We start from the raw sequence: 21259 nt of genomic DNA, 5'->3' as shown, positions 1-21259 counted from the left end.
GAATTCTGCACTAAACCCGTCTGGACCTGGGCTCTTTTTGGTTGGGAGACCTTTAATGACTGCTTCTATTTCCTTAGGAGTTATGGGGTTGTTTAACTGGTTTATCTGTTCCTGATTTAACTTCGATACCTGGTATCTGCCTAGGAAATTGTCCATTTCCTGAAGATTTTCAAATTTTGTTGAATATAGGTTTTTATAGTAAGATCTGATGATTTTTTGAATTTCCTCTGAATCTGTAGTTATGTCTCCCTTTTCATTTCTGATTTTGTTAATTTGGACACACTCTCTGTGTCCTCTCGTTAGTCTGGCTAAGGGTTTATCTATCTTGTTGATTTTCTCAAAGAACCAACTTTTGGTTCTGTTGATTCTTTCTATGGTCCTTTTTGTTTCTACTTGGTTGATTTCAGCTCTGAGTTTGATTATTTCCTGCCTTCTACTCCTCCTGGGTGTATTTGCTTCTTTTTGTTCTAGAGCTTTTAGGTGTGCTGTCAAGCTGCTGACATATGCTCTTTCCTGTTTCTTTCTGCAGGCACTCAGCGCTATGAGTTTTCCTCTTAGCACAGCTTTCATTGTGTCCCATAAGTTTGAGTATGTTGTATCTTCATTTTCATTAAATTCTAAAAAGTTTTTAATTTCTTTCTTTATTTCTTCCTTGACCAGGTTATCATTGAGTAGAGCATTGTTCAATTTCCACGTATATGTGGGCATTCTTCCCTTATTGTTATTGAAGACCAGTTTTAGGCCGTGGTGGTCCGATAGCACGCATGGGATTATTTCTATCTTTCTGTACCTGTTGAGGCCCGTTTTTTGACCAATTATATGGTCAATTTTGGAGACAGTACCATGAGGAGCTGAGAAGAAGGTATATCCTTTTGCTTTAGGATAGAATGTTCTATAAATATCCGTTAAGTCCATTTGGCTCATGACTTCTCTTAGTCTGTCTACATCACTGTTTAATTTCTGTTTCCATGATCTGTCCATTGATGAGAGTGGGGTGTTGAAATCTCCCACTATTATTGTGTGAGGTGCAATGTGTGTTTTGAGCTTTAGTAAGGTTTCTTTTACATATGTAAGTGCCCTTGTATTTGGGGCATAGATATTTAGGATTGAGAGTTCATCTTGGTTGATTTTTCCTTTGATGAATATGAAGTGTCCTTCCTTATCTTTTTTGATGACTTTTAGTTGGAAATTGATTTTATTTGATATTAGAATGGCTACTCCAGCTTGCTTCTTCTGACCATTTGCTTGGAAAGTTGTTTTCCAGCCTTTCACTCTGAGGTAGTGTCTGTCTTTGTCTCTGAGGTGTGTTTCCTGTAGGCAGCAGAATGCAGGGTCCTCGTTGCGTATCCAGTTTGTTAATCTATGTCTTTTTATTGGGGAGTTGAGGCCATTGATATTGAGAGATATTAAGGAATAGTGATTATTGCTTCCCGTTATATTCATATTTGATGTGAGGTTATGTTTGTGTGCTTTCATTCTCTTTGTTTTGTTGCCAAGACGATTAGTTTCTTGCTTCTTCTAGGGTATAGCTTGCCTCCTTATGTTGGGCTTTACCATTTATTATCCTTTGTAGTGCTGGATTTGTAGAAAGATATTGTGTAAATTTGGTTTTGTCATGGAATATCTTGGTTTCTCCATCAATGTTAATTGAGAGTTTTGCTGGATACAGTAATCTGGGCTGGCATTTGTGTTCTCTTAGGGTCTGTATAACATCAGTCCAGGATCTTCTGGCCTTCATAGTTTCTGGCGAGAAGTCTGGTGTGATTCTGATAGGTCTCCCTTTATATGTTACTTGACCTTTTTCCCTTACTGCTTTTAATATTCTTTCTTTATTTTGTGCGTTTGGTGTTTTGACAATTATGTGACGGGAGGTGTTTCTTTTCTGGTCCAATCTATTTGGAGTTCTGTAGGCTTCCTGTATGTCTATGGGTATCTCTTTTTTTAGGTTAGGGAAGTTTTCTTCTATGATTTTGTTGAAGATATTTACTGGTCCTTTGAGCTGGGAGTCTTCACTCTCTTCTATACCTATTATCCTTAGGTTTGATCTTCTCATTGAGTCCTGGATTTCCTGTATGTTTTGGACCAGTAGCTTTTTCCGCTTTACATTATCTTTGACAGTTGAGTCAATGATTTCTATGGAATCTTCTGCTCCTGAGATTCTCTCTTCCATCTCTTGTATTCTGTTGGTGAAGCTTGTATCTACAGCTCCTTGTCTCTTCTTTTGGTTTTCTATATCCAGGGTTGTTTCCATGTGTTCTTTCTTGATTGCTTCTATTTCCATTTTTAATTCCTTCAACTGTTTGATTGTGTTTTCCTGGAATTCTTTCAGGGATTTTTGCGATTCCTCTCTGTAGGCTTTTACTTGCTTATTAATGTTTTCCTGTGCTTCCCTAAGTGTGTTCAGGTCTTTCCTGAAGTCCTCCAGCATCATGATCAAATATGATTTTGAAACTAGATCTTGCTTTTCTGGTGTGTTTGGATATTCCATGTTTGTTTTGGTGGGAGAATTGGGCTCCGATGATGGCATGTAGTCTTGGTTTCTGTTGCTTGGGTTCCTGCGCTTGCCTCTCGCCATCAGATTATCTCTAGTGTTACTTTGTTCTGCTATTTCTGACAGTGGCTAGACTGTCCTATAAGCCTGTGTGTCAGGAGTGCTGTAGACCTGTTTTCCTCTCTTTCAGTCAGTTATGGGGACAGAGTGTTCTGCTTTCGGGCGTGTAGTTTTTCCTCTCTACAGGTCTTCAGCTGTTCCTGTGGGCCTGTGTCTTGAGTTCACCAGGCAGCTTTCTTGCAGCAGAAAATTTGGTCTTACCTGTGGTCCTAAGGCTCAGGTTTGCTCGTGGGGTGCTGTCCAGGGGCTCTCTGCAGCGGCAGCAACCAGGAAGACCTGTGCCGCCCCTTCCGGGAGCTTCAGTGCACCAGGGTTCCAGATGGTCTTTGGTTTTTTCCTCTGGCGTCCGAGATGTGTGTGCAGGGAGCAGTCTCTTCTGGTTTCCCAGGCCTGTCTGCCTCTCTGAAGGTTTAGCTCTCCCTCCCACGGGATTTGGGTGCAGAGAACTGTTTATCCGGTCTGTTTCCTTCAGGGTCCGGTGGTGTCTCCGGCAGGGGTCCTGCCGCTCCTGGGCCCTCCCCCACGGGAGCCCAGAGGCCTTATACAGTTTCCTCTTGGGCCAGGGATGTGGGCAGGGGTGAGCAGTGTTGGTGGTCTCTTCCGCTCTGCAGCCTCAGGAGTGCCCACCTGACCAGGCGGTTGGGTCTCTCTCTCACCGGGTCTGGGAGCAGAGAGCTGCTGCGGGCCGGGATCCGCGGGTGTGGGACTTCCGGTAAACACAGAACGTGCCCGGTTCTAGAGAAATTCTGCTTCCGTGTGTCCCAAGCTCACCAGGCAGCTTTCTTGCAGCAGAAAATTTGGTCTTACCTGTGGTCCCGAGGCTCAAGTTCGCTCGTGGGGTGCTGCTCAGGGGCTCTCTGCAGCGGCAGCAACCAGGAAGCGTAAGCACCGTATTTTAACCTTGTCTCCTGAATTCCTTCTCTGACTGATATCAGCTGCTCTCATATTTAATATAAACTGCTTATTATAATTAGAATATTCAGCATTGATTTCCATTTGGATGTAGCCACATGCATTTTAATATTCCTTTGATCCCTCGAGCCACACTTCAAGCCATACATGCAGTAATATCAGTTCTAGTTTCTGAAAATCTTTTACTCTCACTTCCAAACTTACTCCTAGTGAAAAAACAAGAGAATGATTGCGCTACTTCAGCTCAAAGTTCATTTGTAATCACAATCCCCAATGTTGCCCAAACAGGTATCTCTGTTAGCAAATAAAGGACTTATCAAGCAGACATGAGCTAGAATAATCACGCGGCTAGGACAAATGAAAACTCTACCTATAAACCACTCAGACACTTTTATTTTAGTAAAAAAATGTAAGTCATGTTGATCTTCAAATATAATTCAAGAACCTACAGAAAAAGTAAAGTAGGACCATTTTGCGGAAAGAGACTGATTAGGATGCTGATGCTATAAAGTGAGCGTAATTTCTTAATAAGAACTTCTCCCTAAATTTTTAAGCTAACTCTATCTAAATGATTATCAAAATAAAATAAAAGCAGAGATACCAATTAAAAATGAAAGAACAAAGATAGACAAATTAATACTAATTAGTAACCTTTGTACAACTCTAGTCTTTTCTTTACGCATTGAGAAATCTTTCCTGTTACAAAATGATCACATTAGTTACAAGGGAAGTCCCCTAATTAGTGTTCCTTTGTACACAAGCAAGCCTCCAAACTTCCTCAAGTTCCCCAAACTTTCATTATCAAACAACTTCTCTAGTCTTGCCTATAAGCTTGATCTGGCTTTAAAAAGCTATTCCATATGTCCTGGAGGTATATGATGGGGATATGTAAAGCAACTTAGAGCTTCTTCTGTCTTGGTATAGCTGCTTGTTTCTGGAGAAGAATTCCCACTTTCCCCTGTTTTGGTGACATAAACAAGCACTTTACAGATGCTACTCCCACAAAGTAGCCATATTTATACAGGTATCTGATCATTACCGCTTCAAATGAAGAGCATGCTATGAATGCCTACTTTTTTTCTACTGAAAAGGTGAATCAAACAGATACTGATCTAGGTCTCAGTTGGGAGTGCATCCCACCTGGTATTTTCATTAAAAGTAATACATCTCATGATTGCTGAAAACTTGTCCACATTAATTTGATGCAAGGATATTATTACAAGGGTTGAAAGTGAAGCAATCGTGACAAAGTCTCCAGTATTGAGGGCTCATCTCACAGCTGGTAATATTTTGGGAGGTTCTGGAAGTTCTCAGGGGTGATTCCTGACAAAACAATGTGAGTTACTGGGAATGTTTTCTTGGACTATTTATGATAATCAGGACCCTATCTGTTTTCCATTGCCGTTTCTGGCTGTTATGAAGTAACTACCTCTTTCTGCCCTTCGTACTATATCCCTGCAATGGTGCAGCCAATCAACTATAAAAGATTTCTGACAGTGTAAATCAAAATAAATCTTGCTTCTTTGTACACTATTTATGTGTTATGTTTTTGTCACAGGTGCAGTGGCAGACATTGCTCGTTAAAAGAGATGTCAAGAATTTAAAGTAAATAGGATAACCCCACCATAAAAACTAAAAAATATATATAAATTAAATGTGTAGAATGTTTGTAGCATGTTTATTATTATTATTATTATTATTATTATTATTATTATTATTTATGTAGTTGTTTGGGCTACTTAGTCCTTGAGTAAATGATTGACAAACAGAAGCCTACTTTAAAAGAAATGGACTGATTGATGGGTTCATCCGGGCTAGTAGTACATGGTATCATGAAAGAAGTTGACTGTATGTGGAGACACAACTCTGAGAAGCAACCCCAAAACAGTTATCGCCACAATTATTCTCTTTATCAGAACAGAAGTTCCACACGGAGGACCCTGCAGACCATGTATCACATGGTTCTGGGTCAATTTCAGAAAAAGGAATGGTTCTTCGGTCATATGAAAAAGAGAAATGAGTATCTCTCCCAGTTGGAATGAAGGTACAGATGCATGTCAGCAGGGCCAGGCAAACAGAGAAAGTGATGTTTCAGCTGAATCTTGGTTATGTCACACTGGTCTTTATTCCAGGATTTGAGGGGTAAAAGAAGAACAGTAAAATGCTATTTTCTCTTCCTAGCAAGTAGTCTATTATAGCATAGTAAGTACGTCTGCTTTGAAAGACACTTGAAAATACTGTAACAATTCCATGTACATGTTGTTATCTTTGTCTGGAGTCCATGGTGTTTTCTTGGAAACTATTAGAGCAGAAAAAAGATTTCATTTTAGTTTTCTGCAGACACTTTAAAGTTTGTAAAGGCAAATAACACTTTATCCTGTAGAAAAGTTTGTCTTGTATTTATTCTAGTTTTTAGGATGTAAAGGGTCAAATGGGCTGGATAGAAATAAAGAGAAGTGTAAATGGAATTTTTAATCAATTATATTTAAAACGCAGCTGTTACTGCCTTCTGGCTAGGCATTCAATATCCTCCATTAAAGTTAATACATAACTCTCTGGATCCACTTTCTTCTATGTGGTGGTCAATGCATTGCTGAGTTGCGTCTGAGTTTTGAAGGAGTAAAGATCCAGATCAATTGCAGTCCTTTTCACTAGAGGGCTGAATGATTAAGTTGGTCACTTGTAAAAATATATTGATTTCATAATATTCTTTTAGGAAATAATTTTTCTTGTCTGAAACTCTACATCAAGACATTCTATTTAGCATTTCTTCTTCTCCTAGAGGGGCATTGCAAAGCTATCAACAACTGAAATGAAGATATGACAATGAGAAGAAGGAATATCAAGGCATTTTTATATTAGATCTCTGGTACAGATATGATTTGCATGTGTGTTTTTTTCTATTTTTGGAAACTTTTAAGGTAATATATTTCAGATTTGTGCACATTACCCATACTATTCAGAAGTGCACATTACACTATATTAATTGACCTTTTGCAGGAGAGAGAGAAAGAGAAAGAGAGAGAGAGAGAGAGAGAGAGAGAGAGAGAGAGAGAGAGAGAGAGAGAGAACTCAAAATGATACATAGCCTGGGCCATTCAAGTAGCCGGTATTTTAGCAAAGTGAAAACCTATTGTTTAAACTCAGTGACCAGTTTTTGTTGTAGATATTCTTCTATGTCAGAATAGATGATTGCTTTTCTTAAACACATTTTTGTGTGTGTGTTTTGAAGTGAGAAACAAGAGAATTTAAAGAAAATGTTAGAAAGGAGTTAAAAATATTGATGCGTATTTGTACATTACAATTACCCATTGTTAAAATTTTCATTTATATCTGTATTCTTTCTTTGGTGACTATATTAGTGCATGTGTGATTAAAAATTAGCCTTTATGAGTTTTCCTAAAACATCAATGTTAATACAGCATTCCATATATTTAGCACATTCTATGACAGTCTAAGATTCATTTCAGTTATCTTCATTTATGGAAAAAGAAACATAGGATAATTGATTTTCTTGGTTTCTTTTTCTAAAACCATGAGTGCCTAATGACAATTTTTTTAAACTAAGCCAAAGAAGAAGTTCCTATGGAAGGTTAGCCATTTTTGTCTATATTTTGTCTTTTGTAAAGCAGGTAGGAAACCTACTTTTAAAGGGCTCCCATGGGAACCCACAAATAGTCTAGGCTGTTGCCAAGCAGTAGGTTGCTCTCCACAAACAGACAGCAAGGCCCCATTGCTGAAGACAGAACTGATGCAACTCATTGACCATGGAAACGTCAAACTGGTAACTCCAAAAAGACCTCACTCCTAACTCTTAAGGTCGTTGTTACAGGCAGTTACTCTACCCACCAGCAAAAGAGAAACAAACATCAAGGCAGCCACAAATCCTTCAATCTACAACGGTTCACTGGCGACACACAATATAGTGGGGCACTGGTAGCACAAGTTTTGTGAGACTAAACAATGGGTATCTTAATAACTTAAGGTCTATTGCAAGAGATAAAACTCATACCCAGAAATGCTTGGGTGACCAAGAACCAGAGACTAGATAGACTAGTGACCTAGGGTACAACCAAATACTGCTTTTCTCCTTAGCAATAAAAGGACGCCTAATCACATTCTTGTATATTCATAGATTAATGTTTTTCTCACCATCATTAAAGAAGATGCTTCTATTAGCATATCTGAACAAATAGAAACCTATAGCCAGACAATGTAGAGAATGGGAGATCTTGATGAAACATTTAGCCCTAACTAGGATATTTGTATCATATTCTTCTTCTCACATCTGTAGGAATCATGTGGAAGAACATGGAAAAAGAATATAATAGAGAAAGGATAGAAAACACCAAGAAACAATTCTCCCTAAATCAACATGATCAATGCATATGAGAAGTAACAGAAACCAATGGAGCATGCTCAGGGCCTGTGGGAATCTGTACCTGGTCCTCTGCTTCCATTTCCTGTCTTTATGGAATTTAGTGTGTGCTTGACTGGATTTCTGACTGCTGTGCCTTCTCTTTGGCTCTTTCTTGTGTGTCTTGTCCAACTTCAATGTAGTAGTTATATTATTACATTTTATTTTGTATATTTTATTATTATCCCCTCAAAGCCTGTTCATTTTATAATGAGACATACAGAAAAGGATTGGATGTGGATGGGAGAGGAGGTAGGAAGAGCAGTAGGCCTGGAAGCTTTTAGCCTTTGTACAGTCTAATCATCTGCAAGCCCTGATCCTGAAAGTTACAGCTCCCATCCTCCGTCTGATAAACTAGGCCTAAAATATTCCACGTTCTGAGGGCTACTGCTGAATAAACTCACTCTTCCCAACTTTTTCTTAACTCTGCCTGGCTGGTTCAATACAGCTGTTCTGGTTCAAATTCCTCTCCAAGATGACTGATTCAAATCGGATTCTCTTAGCTTCTGACTGGATTTCTCTGCTTGGAAGACTGCCTCTGAACACCACAGACTGAACTGCTCTGAACTGAACTTCTTTGAACTATACTGAACTCAGTTCATTCTCTCTCTCTCCCCATGGCTCTTTAAGTAGCCTCTCTTTCCTGTTGGTTGTCATGAGAGTTAGTGCTATCCCATCTCTGACTCCTCTGTCAAATCTTTCTCTCATTCATCACCCTGTGTGCCTATTAATCAAACTTTATTGTTTGGGATTAGTGGTGTGTACTTAAGGCTTGCCCGTATTCTAGGCAGGGGGATTTAATGTGTGTGGTATGTCTGCATTCCACTTGTATCATATCTTTGGATGTGATCCCTTGCTAGTGCAACAATGCTGCTGGGTTAAAATTCCTCCACACTCAGTATTAACTGGTGTGAAAATAAAGATTTCATCATCATCTAGATCAACTTAAAAATGGATTCAAATGAAAACAAATCTTAAAAAACTTAACATGACTAGTAAAGAAAAATTTAACCAAAATACTCTTTCTCACCTGTACTCCCTAATCTCACTAAGTAATTTCTCTAGGCCATCAGTTATCTTTCTACTAAATTGTGTGACAGTCTTGGCATTCTCACAAGGAGTGAGGTGAGCAGTGAGTGCTTAGAACTAGCAGTAAGGTTATTGTCCACAATATTTGTTCTGATACACAAATATATTTGATAATTTAGGACACAAATTTTGTATAGTACTTCTAATAAACTACAGAATACAGAGTTTTACAAATTTTGTAGAATTCAACCCATGAAAGCAAAATTATTTCTTAGGAAAACTGCATTTCCCCTGACATTGATTCCATGTCCTCCTTAAACATGTGGCAACTGGTGCCAAACGAGTACAGAATGCTAGGTGGGAAATAATAGGAAAAGGGAACAGAAAGTATGCAGAAACCAAAAGACAAATAAGACTGAAATATGCCATGTTCCAGAGGCAAGACATAGCCATTTCAATCAGGAACTCAAGCCAGCTGCCCTCACTGGTCTGCACAAAAGTGTAGGGGTTTCTAGAATTTGCTACTGAATTGTTTGCTACTAATATGTTCTGGGACAAAGTGGGTCTCTTTTGTTCAAACTGATGACTCCACAAAGTTTCAGTGCATAGGTCCAACCCAGAGATCACACAGACATCCCTGGCTAAACTAAATATGTAATAACAAGAACAAAAAAGCAAAATTATGAATCTCAGAAAGTGACTTGGGTGCACTGTTGTAGTTCACATGAAAGGGAGGCAAGAGAAAATGTGGGACAGAGTCATGAACCTTTGCTCTAGTCATATATGAAGTTGTCATGGGACAAACATCATTCATAAAAGAGAATTGAAGAAGGTTAGTGTATGAATGAGTCAAATCAGACTAGTTCCTTCTGTGCTCTAGTCAAGGTTGAGACTAATGCTCAGGACGTGGTTGAATAAAGCATTCATTTGAATTCCCTGTCTTCAGTTCAGTAGTTCAATGAGGTTAAGGATACAAAGGCTTTGATTTGTCGGTCTGATTTCAGTCATAGTCTATCTCAGGGAATGAGGAATTTCTGCCCTTGGTTTCTCTGAATGTTGTTTCTCTCACGTTATCCAGCTTCCATTCCTATCTTCTTTGTTTCCTTTCTTCTCCATGCCATATTGCTAATTACTTGCCTTTTGTTCACTTAGGATATTTTCCTCCTGTCTCATTTGCATGCATTGTTCTTTCTCTCTTCGTAACATAAATAAAATTTTATTTGAATTCATGCTATTCTCTGTACTTGTTCATCTGCCATTGAAAAATGTAAATGTGTGAACTTTTCTGAAGACTATAAGAGAAGCACCATGGATTTCTGCTTCTTCTTTCCTGTAAAATGATGAATTGCATTGTTTCCTGAGAATTTTCTTGTAAGAGAATTCTTGAGCGATATAATAAGTGGATACCCCAAAAGAAACAACTCATGTTTCAGAAAGACACCGTGTAGCAGCATTACACTATATAGGATGCACCTCTGCTTGACAATGAAAACCTTTAAAGTAATTTCTTGCACAATTCTCAACTCTCCCTCATAAATTGGAAGAAGATAGGAGGGTCATGGTTCCTCTAACATTTTCCTTGCCATTATAGCAATTTAAAAGCAAATCAAAAGTAAGCCCAGACAAGCTGACTGAGCCCTTTCCAACATCCTTAGTATTTATTAAATAGAACCACAAATATCTAAACACAAAGCATGATCTTTTGAAACAGTTTGTCCAAATGTGAGGATATATTTTAAAAATGGATGGACAAGAATACTCCCTAATTATAGACTGATAGCTTGGCATTAGGTCATGATCTTATTAAGTGAGGAGAATTCCAGTAACAGAATAAAACCAGAACAAAATAATAATGCTGTGCTTGGAAATATGCTTTGTCAGTAAGTGAATGTGAGGGAAATAACTGAGAACTTCCTTGGCATTTTGCTGAAAACAAACACTATCCTCCAAACAGGTTTCCTCTTCCTCTCTTTGAGATTTTTGAAGAATGGCGTGTAACTGAAGTGTAATGACAGCTGCAAATGCATGGGGAGTATGTAAAAATTGAAATTGTTTCCATTGTTGTGAAGTTATTAGAGGATCTTCTATTTGATTAGAAAAAAATCTCAGCAGTAGTTTATCTTGATTTATATTTTATTTATGTGCACCACTTACATGCCTGGTATCTACTGAAGCCATAAGATTGTGTCTGATTCTCTGGAACTGGAGTTATAGAAGGTATGAGCATAGATGTTAAGGCTGGAACCTTAAGAATTCCAGTCCTCTGCCAGAGTAGGCAATGTTTTTAACTAACCTGCCAAGGCATCTCTGTCCAATTTCATGATGACTTAGTTCTATGTATTCAATATTAAATGAAAGTGAAATTATTGGAGTGAGAATTTTAAGCATTACAAAAAAGAATATATAGTTCAACAGAAAAAATTGTAGCATGAATTCTTACTCTCAAAATTATACAAATGATTATTTGACAATGAATGATAGATGGTAAGTTCTTTATTATGACTGTGTCAATTAATGATACTCATATTTATTTCTCCACGGTACCTACTGAATTTCACAACTTTGAGTGCACAGAAATTATGGAACTAAATTATTCTTTGTTCTCAAGTATACCTATCACAATTTAATAATGAGCATTGCTCCTAAATTTCTTCTCACACTACATGTTTTAAAGAGAAAGTTAAGTAACTTAAAAATGTAAATAAGTACAAGAAATGCCAATTAAGTGCATTAAGGAAAATCTAAGTCAGAAGACTTAAATTAATATGTAGCTTTTAAACTGGTATAGTAAGGTGAGTGTTGCAAATTTTTAGCCTCATTTTTATATCATAATTTAAATTATCCAATGTACTTTAATCTACATTCTGCCACATGGCTTCCATATGTCCATCTTGTTACATCATCCCAGGAAGATCTCCTGCACCTGGCTCTGTCCCAGAATTCTTCTCCTCCATGATGTCCTGCCTTCTATTCTATGCTTTCCTATAGGCCATAGGTTTATTTTAAATTGATAGATGAGGCATCCATACAATGCATACGATATTCTCTCAACATACTGAGGATAGTAAATGGTAAGTAAGACTACTCTTGGGGTTGGGGATTTAGCTCAGTGGTAGAGCGCTTGCCTAGCAAGCGCAAGGCCCTGGGTTCGGTCCCCAGCTCCAAAAAAAAAAGAAAAAAGAAAAAAAAAGACTACTCTTTTAGTCAGAGAGGTTTCTTACCTCAGACATGCTCCTTGGAGAGATGGTCTAGGCAGAGAGAACACAACTGCATTTGGTGCATCCTCAGGAATCTCAAAGATCCCCGTACTAGTTGTCCCGGTAATTAATCCCTTGCTTTCTGTCAAATTTTGCCTAAGAAATGTAACTCCATTGATCCTGCTCACTAGTTGGACAGAGAGATGTCGGGGACTAGTTCTATCTTATATGTCTCATCTGATATAGGACTAAGGTTTCTGCAGACACAGGTTGCTTTAGGTCTTCTACAAGTATTCCAGTTTCTTGGCAACTCTAATAACTCGAAAAAGTCCAGGGAGCGATAGTGGATACTTTTTCCTATCTGGGTAAGATACAGTCTAAAGTTGCTATTATTCATTATGATCTGGATATGGGAATTTAAACTAATCTGCTGATCTTTGGCATTACAATGGTTTGATTTTTCTGTTGCTGGGATAAACACCATGACCAAAAACATCTTAGGAGAAGAAAGGTTCTTTGTGGCTTCTACTTCCATGTCACCGTGCATTGAAAGAAGTTGGAACAAGAGCTTGAGGCAGGAACCTGGAGGCACGAACTAAAGGAGAGACCATGGAGGGATGCTGTTAACTAGCCTGTACCCAGCCTAATGTTTCCCTGCCTTTCTTGTACCAACCAAGACCACCTACTCAGGAGTCACACCACCCATAGTGGGCTGGGACCTGCCACGCCAATCATTAATGAAGAAAAATGCTACCAACTTGCCTACAGATCAATCTAACGGAGGCCTCAGTTGAGGTCTTTTCCCAGCTATGCCAAGTTGACAACTAAGGTTAGCTATCACAGAGGTCATTGACAATAATTATAGGTGGCCTTATGTGGACAAGAAAAGGAACCAGCCCCATTTCCCAGTCGAGGGATGTCCCACTGGGACTGTCATTCACTCGCCTAAATATAATAATTATAAAAATGCACAGGCTACTCTAGTTCAGGATTTGTTGCTAAACTTGGTGCTCATCTGCATCGTGTAGATTTGGTTAAGCCGTACCGGCCGTATTGTCGAATGGTTACACCCCACTCTGCTGATGGAGCACATGTCAAAGCCATCAAAGAGTCAGATAAAGGTAAGTTTGTATCATCAGATGAAACCAAGTGTGCAGTCCAGGTGTGAAGACTGTTGTGTTCATTCCCTGTGATATCAGACCAGCAACGTCTCAATGAGTCTCTTATTTATAGTTTATGGATGTAAATGAAAAACACGCTAAAGCGTCAGATTATTGTATGCACTCTGTACTGCTCATGCCAGCTTGACCATATGATTTCTTTGGCACACTATAGCATTGATTATTGCTCTTATTCCCACATCATGGAATGCATATCAGGATTATTGCTTTCTCTCAGTAGTCATGAAGTTATCATGTCTCATTCCTATAGCTATACAGCACATTTTTTTTTCCTAGCTACTCCCTAACATTTTGTCTAGAAAGATCAAAGGCAAGTGGAAAGGGTGGTTTTGTTTGTTTCTTTCTTTTGAAAATATACTTACTGAGATAAGTTATCCATCTGGCTTCCATGGGACCTAAGAGCTGCGTCCCAGCCAAATAGTTGCAGTTATGATCTCAGACTGAGAATCTAAGAAGCTGAGTTCAGTTCATATATGGAAGCCTCCCAGTTGACTGACCAGGGCAATGTACCAGTAAAACTGATCTGGATTCTGTTAGAAGAGAGAAATAGTCATCATCCTGAGGCATGGGGTGGGTAGACTACTGAAGTTACAGAATGGATTTCCATAGCTCCTCAACACATCCATCAGGTACATTGTCCAGGATGAGATGTTTTGTGTGACATGTTCCGCAGTCACTCCAGTTTTGTGAACCATCTTATGGCACACTTTTTGAGCCAGAAGTTTTTTGATATTTGAGGGGGCTGGTTTCTGTACTCTGAAATCTCTAATGCCTACACAGGAGGGTGTATAGAATGTCCATCAAGTAGCTTGACCTCTGGCTCCTTGTTGGGTGACCTTTCCAATAAAATGCATGCTATTTTCTGATTAATAGTGATAGAAGATACAGAAAAGAATAATGTAATTTGATTGCTAGAGCCAGTCTGGCTGGGTTTGATCAGTTGGATTGGCATGGCAATGCTGTAACCTAAAAAGTGTCAACAGAGGTATGTGACAATAGCTTTTTTTGGAGGTAAAGGTCTCATGTATTTAATTTTCCAAGGGCAAGAGTAATGTCTCCCTCATCAAAAGACAGGTGGAATCGTTCTTGACAGGAATCACAATGCCTTAGAACCCTATGCATTTGTTATGTGTTCAATCCATGATAGATGAATTACCACATCTAGTGGCCTAGGGGGCCCAATGGTAAGGATAGCAGTGTTAGCTTAATCAATAACATCTCTTCAGACTTATCAGAAAATGGGTAATTTTGAGGCTTATAATAGCATTGGCTCAGAAGGTGTCTGACATTGAACCCAAGCTTGATAATGTGACTTCAATCCTGGTAAAAAGGGAGAATGGACTCTCACAAGTTGTCCCCTGACCTCCACACAGTTCCTGGGGCACACATGACAGAGGTGACTCAGGACAGTTCCGCATCTCTTCTGTGCTACTGGACACAGGTCACTTTGGCGTAAGGGTGAAGTCTAGAACTGCAGTGTCAGGTACATGTTCATTCCTCTGATTGCATTCTATTTCATGTGGGAGGTATTCTGCAATATTTACAGTACACTTAAAATTGTAGCTCATTATAATGAAGTCCTCATTATTTATCTTCATATCTACAAATTCAAGGAGGCATTGACTGTTTGGCTGGAAAAATAGAGAGGCATCTTCAACCACACAAAGAAGGCATGGCTGGAAAAATAGAGAGGCATCTTCAACCACACAAAGAAGGCAATATCAAGATTCTGTGCCCACAAAATAAAAACATTCCACAAGTTTATTGTTTTCCCTCCACAGAAAGAAATTGGGCTTGAAAGCTGATGTAGATATTGGTAGTACTGCTTTAATGGGCCTGAATTCTTCATTGCTGAGTTAATGAGTTGGAAGCAAGGATACAAAATAGAAACATCTCAGCTGACAGTTACGGAAAGTGATAAGATCCTTCTGGTTAGCAGGAGACATAAGTTCTTGAAAGTCATATTTGTCATGAAGAGCTGCTAGGCTACCTGGCTCAGAAGAACATCTCTAAAACAGTGGCCCTCGACATATAGGTTGCAACCTTTTTGGGGGTCACACAACCCTTTCACAGGGTGCCCCTAAAGTCATCAGAACATAGATATTTACATTGTTTCATAACTAGCAAAATTACAGTCATGAAGTAGCAATGAAAATAATATTATGGTTGGGGATCACCACAACATGAAGAAAGGACCACAGTGACAGGAAAGTTGAGAACCACTGCTCTAAAGCAAGTTGGGGAACACAAGGCATATAAAGTAAGGTCACCTGTCTTCTTTCTTTCTTTCTTTCTTTTTGTTCTGTTCTGTTTTGTTTGTTTTTTTTTTTCTTTTTAAACATGGCTCCAGGGGTTGGAGAGATGGCTCAGTGGTTAAGAGCACTGACTGCTCTTCCAGAGGTCCCGAGTTCAAACCCCAGCAACAACATGGTGGCTCACAACCATCTGTAATGGGATCTGATGCCCTCTTCTGGTGTGTCTGAACAGCTACAGTGTACAGTATATAATAAACATGGCTCCAGCCAGAGTTGAAGCACGTTTACTTTTTTCCAGCCTGCATTTATACCATAACTCTAGGCATATGCAAAGAATAGGGTCAGTTCTAGGTCAAAGACAAAGTAGTCAAGGGACAAACAAATCACAGACAAAGAAGTCAAGGAACAAACAAAACAAAAACAAAGCAGTCAAGAAACAAACAAAACAAAGGCAAAGCAATTGAGGAAAAAACAAGGCAGTAAACAAAGTCCCCAGTTCATTGTATCTAGGGGTTTATAAGAATGGCCAAGATACAAGGAATATAATACATTCTTTGACTATATTCATCTTCAGCCTTGGGCTAGTCCAATGTAAATATTCTTTTTTCATAATTAATGCATAATTTATTATTTTCTTTTATTGGATATTTTTTAATTACATTTTAAATGTTATCCTTTTCCTGGGCTTCCCTTCCAGAAACGCTATGAAATTCCCCTTCGCCCTGCTTCTATGAGGGTGCTCCTTCACCCACCCGCACACTCCCTCCTACCTCTATGCCCTAACATTCCCCTTCACTAGGGTATCAAGCCTTGGCAGGATCAAGGGCTTCTCCTCTCATTGATGCCCAACAAGGCCATCCACTTCTACCAATGTGGCTAGAACCATAGGTCTATTCCTATGTACTCTTGGCATGGTGGTTTAGTCCTTGGAAGATGTGGGGGGGGGGATATCTTGTTAGTTGATTTTGCTTTTCTTATGGGGTTGAAAATCCCTTTGGCTCCTTCATTCCTTCCTCTAAATCCTCCACTGGGGACCCCATTCTCATTTCAATGGTTGGCTGTGAGCATCTACCTCTGTATTTGTCTGGCTCTGGCAGAGCCTCTCAGGAGACAGCTATATCAGACTCCTGTCAGCATGCACTTCTTGGCATCCACAATATTGTCTGGGTTTGGTGGCTGCATGCGGAATGGACAGGTAGCACAGCATTGGGATGACCTTTCTTTCAGTCTCTGCTCCAAATTTTGTCTAGATATTTCCTCCTGTGAATATTTTTGTTCACCCTTCTAAGAAGATCTGAAGCATCCAAATTTTGGTCTTCCTTCTTGTGCTTCACGTGGTTTGTGAATTGTATCTTGGGTATTCCTAGAGTTTGGACTTATATCCACTTATCAGTGACTGCATACTCTGTGTGTTTATTGTGACTGGCTTACTTCACTCAGGATGATATTTTCTAGGTCCATCCATTTGCCTAAGAACTTCATGAAGTCCCTGTTTCTAATAGATGAGTAGTACTCAGTTGTGTAGATGTACCACATTTTCTGTACCCATTTTTCTGTTGAAGAACATCTGGGTTTTCCAGCTTCTGGCTTTTATAAATAAGGCTTCTATGAACATAATGGAGCATGTGTCCTTGTTGCATGTTGGACCATCTTTTGGGCATATGTCCAGGAGTGGTATACCTGGGTCCTCAGGTAGATTAATGAACAATTTTCTGAGGAACATCCAGACTCATATCCATGGTGGTTGTACAAGCTTGCAATCCCACCAACAATGGAAGAGTGTTCCTCTTTCTCCACATCCTCACCAGCATCTGCTTTCATCTGAATTTTTGATCTTAGCCATTCTGACTGGTGTGAGGTAGAATCTCAGAGTTCTTTGGATTTGCATTTCCCTAATGAATAAGGATTGAACATTTCTTTAGGTGCTTCCCAGTCATTCCATATTCTTCAGTTCAGAATTCTTTATTGGGCTGTGTAGCCAATTTTTTGATAGGGTTATTTGATTCTTTGAAATCTAACTTCTTGAGTTCTTTGTATATATTGGATATTAGCCCTCTATCAGGTGTAGGATTGGTAAAGATCTTTTCCCAGTCTGTTGGTTGCCATTTTGTCCTAATGACGGTGTTCTTTGTCTTACAGAAACTTTGCAATTTTATGAGGTCCCATTTGTCAATTCATGATCTTAAAGCACATGTCATCGGTGTCCTGTTCAGGAAATTTTACCCTGTGTCATGTGTTCAAGATTCTTACCCACTTCCACTTCTATTAATGCCAGTGTATCTGGTTTTATGTGGAGGTCCTGTATGCACATGGACTTACTTGACCTTTGTACAAGGAGAGAAGAATTGATCTATTTGCATTCTTCTATATGCTGATCACCAGTTGAAATAGCACCATTTATTGAAATTGCTGGATTTTTTCCACTGGATGGTTTTAGGTTCTTTGTCAAAAATCTAGTGAGTGTAGGTATATGGGTTCATTCTTGGGTATTCAATTCTATTCCATTGATCTATCTGCCTGTCTTTGTACCAATACCATACAGTTTTATCACTATTGCTCTGTAATACTGCTGAAGGTTAGGGATGTTGATTCCCCCAGAATTTTTTATTCATAAGGAGAGTTTTCAGCATCCTATGTTTTTTGTTATTACAGATTTACTTGCAAATTGTTCCTTTTATCCTTTATCTCTGTGAAATGACTTAGAAATTTTGATGGAGATTGCGTTGAATCTGTAGATTCTCTTTTTCAAGATGGCTATTTTTAATATATTAATTCTCCCAATCCATAAGCATGGAGATCTTTCCAGTTTCTGAGATCTTAAATTTCATTCTTCACAGACTTGAAGTTCTTGTTATACAGATCTTTTACTTGCTTGATTAGGTCACACCAAGGTATTTTATATTGTTTGTGACAATGGTGAAGGGTGTAATTTCCCTAATTTCTTTCTCAGCCTGTTTATTATTTGAGTAGAGGAAGGCTACTGATTTATTTGAGTTAATTTGCTGAAGTTGTTTATCATCTGTAGGAGTTCTCAGGTGGAACATTTGTGGTCACTTAAGTATACTATCATATCATCTGCATATAGTGATATGTTGACTACTTTTCGAATTTGTATTCCTTCAACCTTTTTGTTGTTTATTTGCTCTGGCTGGACTTCAACAACTATGTTGAATAGTTAGGGAGAAAGTGGGCAGCCTTGTCTAGTCCCTGATTTTAGTGGGATTGCTTCAAGTTTCTCTCCATTCAGCTTGATGTTGGGTACTAGTTTTTTATATATTGCTTTTACTAAGTTTAGGTATGGGCCTTGAATTCCTGATCATTCTAATACTTTTATCATGAAGTGGTGTTGATTTTTGTTTTCTTAGTGTCTCATGACATCTGTTTAGGATCTTCTGACTTTTAGAGACTTTGTTGAGAAGTCTGGTGTAATACTGATAGGTCTGCCTATATATGTAACTTGACCTTTTTCCCTTTGGTCTTTCACTATTCTTTCTATGTTTAGTGCATTTGAGGTTGTGACTATCATGTGACAGGTGGAATTTCTTTACTGGTCCAATCTATTAGGAGTTCTGTAGGCTTCTTGTATATTCATGATCATCTCTCTCTTTAGGTTAGGGAAGTTTTCTTCCATAATTTTGTTGAAGATATTTACTGGCCCCTCATGGGAATCTTCGCTCTCTTCTACACCTCTTATCTTTAACCCCTTAATTTTCATCCAGTACAAATATATTTCCCAAGAAAACATAAAGAGGAAAGAATGTCCATGGAGTACTACTAATGATGTAGATGCAAAGAGCGCAGAAACTCACAGGTAAAAGGAGTGTACTGTTGTACACAATATAAGAGAAACGATGTGAGGGAAGCTGCCAGTGACAGACACAGGCTTCCATGTGAATGACCATGAATACCACAATGGATACAATATGTTTTATTTTTCAAGTAAGATGGGTAAAATTCAACAGAAAAGTACATTAGTATTTATGCATGATAATTTGCAGAGAATTCATAGACTCTTTTTCATTCACAGCACATCATTTTGTTCCTTAAACAACATTCTTTTATACATTTTCAAGACACAGAATTTTCAGTTCCAACTTCAAAGATAATTTCCCCTCTGTTGGACATTTATATTAGATCGCCATATGGAGAACAAAAGTCTTTAAAGGTCAGTCTGCTATGGGATTAATAAACAAATCTCTCTCTTTTTTTTAACACCTGCCAAGGTGACCCAGAGACTAATTTCTTCACTGAAATGAAAGTTTGACTATCTTTGTTTTCACAGATTAACATGACTTTGTCTTTTAATCTAATATATAACCCCAAATCTTTTGCAAGAAACTCAATTGTCACATACGTTAGAGCTTTGACATATACTTGGGCCCTGAGACAAAGGAGTTCTGCCTCTTCTGCCTCTGTGAAGGTCTGCTGCCGAGAAGGTCCGGCTGCTGTGAAGGTCCGGCCGCTGCGAAGTTCCCACTCTGCGAAGGTCCGGGCCCTGGTTGCACAGAGACTTTGAATATGTAGGGATTGCCCTCAGCGGACTTGAGCAGGAGAGTAAAGCTTGAAGGAAGGACTACCCTTTTGGCTTTGTGGCTGTCCCAACAAAGAACAGTGATGGCATGATGAACCTAATGATCTTGGAGTCACTATCCCTGGAAAGAAGGAGACTCTGAGGGAAGGAGGCTTGTTTAAGCTACAGCTGCTTTTCAAAGATGACTATCTGTCCTCACCTCCAAAATGTAAATTTGAGCCACCCCTGTTCCATCTAAACGTGCATCTTTCTGGCACAGTGTACCTGTCCATGCTGGAGGAAGACAAAACTGAGGTCATCTATTACGATCAAATAGATCTTATTAGGAATACAAGAACTTCTAAAATGACCCAGCTCAAGCAGAGACCTGTACAATTTACTGCCAAAACAGAGTGGAATATGAGAAAAGGGTTCGAGCACAAGCAAAGAAGTTTGCCCCATTATAAGCAGTGGCCCCGGGCTCCATGAGGAGGAAGGGATTAGCTTGGCAAGAATTTGTTTACAACATTTTGCATATCTAAGTCACTCTGTACAGTTACTATTTTCCTGGGAGGATTGAGTCGGCGCTATTTTCCATTTGTGCCATTTTCCATTTGTGCCACTGGCATATTCGGTCTTTTGTAATTTTGATTATTGAGTAAAACTTGCTTTTATTTTTATATTGATGTCAGTATTTCAACTGCTGTAAAATGATAAACTTTTGTACTTGGTAAGCCCCCAGGAGCTAGTTTCTTTGTGTCGTGCTCGGATGCATGCGTGCTTCCCACTGCTCAGAGCTCTTCTCCAGCTGACTGTATGACAGAACCACACTGTCCCTCCATCTCTACCCTCGTCCTTCTCAGAGACCTGGGCTGTTGCTTATGAGCTTCAGATCCAATGTTGGCCAGCATCTCCATTCTGCACCACTTCCTTTGTATTTATATGACACCTTGTCTGTGTTACTGTTTAGAGTAAATAAACTGTTTACATAAAGGCTTTTGTTGCATTATTATCTAATGTGAGGAGGTATCTCAGTATGTCTGGCCCTCGATACATGGCTGCAGTCCTTGCTAGGCACCTAAGCTGAGCCCCAGGACCAGCACCTAGGAGGTCTCACAGTTTCTGCTAAGGATATGCCCAGGCCCCA

General features: G+C 39.1%; 1 pseudogene; it reads left to right on the top strand.

Moving 5' to 3' along the window:
* Window positions 1–12648: 12648 nt before the first annotated feature.
* On the top strand, window positions 12649–20579 carry LOC108349019 (SUMO-conjugating enzyme UBC9 pseudogene; annotated as a pseudogene).
* The last annotated feature ends 680 nt before the right edge of the window (window positions 20580–21259 follow it).

The sequence above is a fragment of the Rattus norvegicus genome, chromosome 20 (assembly GCF_036323735.1).
Source record: "Rattus norvegicus strain BN/NHsdMcwi chromosome 20, GRCr8, whole genome shotgun sequence".
Lineage (NCBI taxonomy): Eukaryota > Metazoa > Chordata > Mammalia > Rodentia > Muridae > Rattus > Rattus norvegicus.
The sequence above is the reverse complement of the archived record's forward strand: the minus strand, read 5'-3'. Positions and strand labels throughout refer to the sequence as shown.